The following is a 2,936-nucleotide window of genomic DNA, read 5'->3' as shown; positions in this document are numbered from 1 at the left end:
CTCTCGACTTATAATTTGAAGGTTTTTATTCCATTGTTGAAAATCGAAGTTGTGTAACGCATATAGTTATCGATTGATAAGTGACTTCGTTTCCAAGCTTTTCCGTAAGTAAATCCAGCTCGTCTTTATTCTCTTATTCCATTCATGAGTTGCTAACTGACTATTTATCAATAGTGTGATTTTTCTCAGGTGACTGATCGAGTTGAATCAGAAATTAACAGATAGGGGAATGGCCTGCTCTAGATGCTCTCGAAGCAGTCGTAAGCCTAAGGTAAGGTTTGAAATCCTTAGGTTTAGCCTAGCCCTTTATCGAAGAAAATGGAAAAAAATCCCGCCGTGAAAGTGGCACGAACCGGGATATCCTATCGGAAAGAGAAAGGCATTAGCCAATCCCAGGAACGGAGCGTAGAAGGTATGAGTTCGACACCCGCTTAGCCCATAGCTTTATGGCTTAGAAGAGTCGCTGGCATTGGCTCTTTGCTTTAGGGACAGTCGATCAAGGGGATGACGGAAGATGGCAGAGAATGTAGAAGATAGCCACAGACAAGGGCTTTCGGCAAAGAAGGTGTAGGCGGAATAAGCTGTGATTGGATTGGACCAAATAAATGCCTTTTTTTTACACCATTGCATTGGTCCATGCCTCTCTCATTCTAAAAGTAGCTGTCTCCATCCCTTCTATGAGCAGGGCTTTGAACCTCGGATGCAACTCATAAACTTTTTTGTTATTCTGTAAAGGAAAGGGGCTGGGAGTCACTACTATTACTACTAAGGGACCAAAAAACCTTTCTCGTCTGTCATGGAGAACCTTCCCGGGCTCTAGCTCTACCATAGACTTAGAATAAGCGGGACTAGAGGACAAAGCATCGAGAAGAAAAGCCTTCAGAGCCAAGACCTACTCCTAAATCAGCAGAACTACGGATGAAGCAAGAACTCTCATCCTACAGACATCAAAGAAATCGCTGTCTAAAGCCAATGATTAGCGAGCAAGCAAGCCAAGCCGCAAGGAAAGGGTCACCGAAGTAGGGGACCGCAGCTAGCGAAGTGAACCGTTAGAAACCGGGGTATAAATAACAACAAGTCAGGCATGAAAGCCAAGTGAAGTGACCAGAGGGTTAGGGTGCGGCGCCAATTCTTAATTGTGGTGTGAGGCAGTCACTTCGTCACGACGAACAAAACCAATGGCAGTAAAAGCAGATGTCTGGTCTCGGTTAAGCCCAACGCTACATGGTTATGTAGCTCTTATTGGATTAAAACCCATGATACAAGAAGGTTGTATATAGATCTAGCAAATCCGTGTCTTAAGCCCACCCAGAAGGCTAGTTGGTAGAGCGATCAGTTTATCTGAATAAAGGTAGGTTCGAATCCCATTTCCTCCGGCACGGAAGTGGAACGGGCGGGCGAAATTACGTGAGAGAGAGAACCTCTTGGTGTGTGTTGGTGGAGTCCCCCGGAGGACAGAAAAGCACTACCTACTTAGTGAGCGGAGAGCCCGTTGCGCGTTGTTTTGACCGGCCTATCTTCTTTTGATAAGCAAGCTCCCTCCGGCAGTCCCTGGGCGGCTCTCGGTTCTTGAGCATGTTGGGAGAGGAGATTAGGCGGCAGTTGAAAGAGCTGCTCGAAAGCTTGACGAACGAAAAAAGCCCTTTCTTTTCAGTTATTAGTCAAGGGCTTTTCCCTGACTAGTCAAGTGGTAAGTAAGGTAGGGCGCTATTCGATGAAGAAAACATAATTTAGGAAAGTGGTTCAGGTAGCTCAGCTGGTTAGAGCAAAGGACTGAAAATCCTTGTGTCAGTGGTTCGAATCCACTTCTAAGCGGGCTTTGGGTCCAAAGGACAGGTAGCCGGGAGCGAGCCGGATTTTTTTTAATTCAAGTGAAAGAGGAAGCAAAAAAAAATGTGAGCGCTCCTGCACTATACGGCTTTTTGGCGTCGCCCTATCTTGCTGGAGGCAGATTTTCTAAAAAAAGCGGTTGATTACTCGGATTGGTTCTCGCGTCCCTATGCCCAAAAGGATGGGCGAGTTCGGTTCGAGTCTTCATCGATCGGGTGGATCTATATGCTGAGGGGGGTGAGACGAGGTGTAGCGCAGTCTGGTCAGCGCATCTGTTTTGGGTACAGAGGGCCATAGGTTCGAATCCTGTCACCTTGATGTGAAGTGCACAGCCCGGCACAGCCTAAAGAGCACCCGTAGTAAACGCTCTTTTAGAAAGATAAAAAAATAGACCGCCCTTGATCTGATCTGGGCGGGATCTAAAGCAGCATTTCTTCCAAATCGGGGGCAAGCTTGAGATAGATTTTATAATATGCTTAACACAACACATGCAATTCGAACGAAGTTTTCTCGGAATGAAAGTCACTCCGTTGGGTTCAATGCCCGCTAGTCCCATGCATCCTTCCTTTCTGTTGGTCAACAACCAACCACATATCACTCACTACTCCTACATGAAGGGACTCTCTTTCTGTCCGGAGGGAATCATTCTTTCTCAATCAATCATGCCTCAACTGGATAAATTCACTTATTTCACACAATTCTTCTGGTCATGCCTTTTCCTCTTCTTGCTTTCTATTTTCTTCCACTACTTTTTTCCTTCCTTTAGGTATACAAGTGCGTCTCTTTTGCTTCTATCTAACAAGGCCCAAGTTACAGCGGGCTCTTTCTATTATGAAATGGTTCATCTTTTTGTTCACCATAGGAGGACTCACTGGAATAGTCCTGGCAAATTCTGGGCTAGACATTGGTTTGTCGGTCAAGGCGGCTATCCTAACTGCCGATGAGGCTCCTTCTATGTTGATGTATGGGGCTGATGCTGGCTCTGAAACCAGCGTCAACCAAAAGGTCTACCAAACCCCCTTTCCCGCCCGGGGCCCGTCGCTCCGACCCCCACTCCTCCGGCGAAGGACTCGGTTGTGGAAAATCTTTTCCAAGACCAAATCGAA

At 46.4% G+C, this 2,936-nt stretch overlaps 1 non-coding gene across 1 annotated transcript; it reads left to right on the top strand.

Annotated features, from left to right (window-relative positions):
- Positions 1–2,073: 2,073 nt before the first annotated feature.
- On the top strand, positions 2,074–2,148 carry TRNAP-UGG (transfer RNA proline (anticodon UGG)). The gene has a single exon. It is a non-coding gene; the product is annotated as a tRNA-Pro (tRNA).
- Positions 2,149–2,936: the final 788 nt, after the last annotated feature.

Source organism: Vigna unguiculata, unplaced genomic scaffold, assembly GCF_037176805.1.
Source record: "Vigna unguiculata cultivar grain cowpea cultivar isolate G323 ecotype 2 unplaced genomic scaffold, ASM3717680v1 ptg000371l, whole genome shotgun sequence".
Classification (NCBI taxonomy): Eukaryota; Viridiplantae; Streptophyta; class Magnoliopsida; order Fabales; family Fabaceae; genus Vigna; species Vigna unguiculata.
Note: the sequence above shows the minus strand (reverse complement) of the source record. Positions and strands in the feature narration are given on the sequence as shown.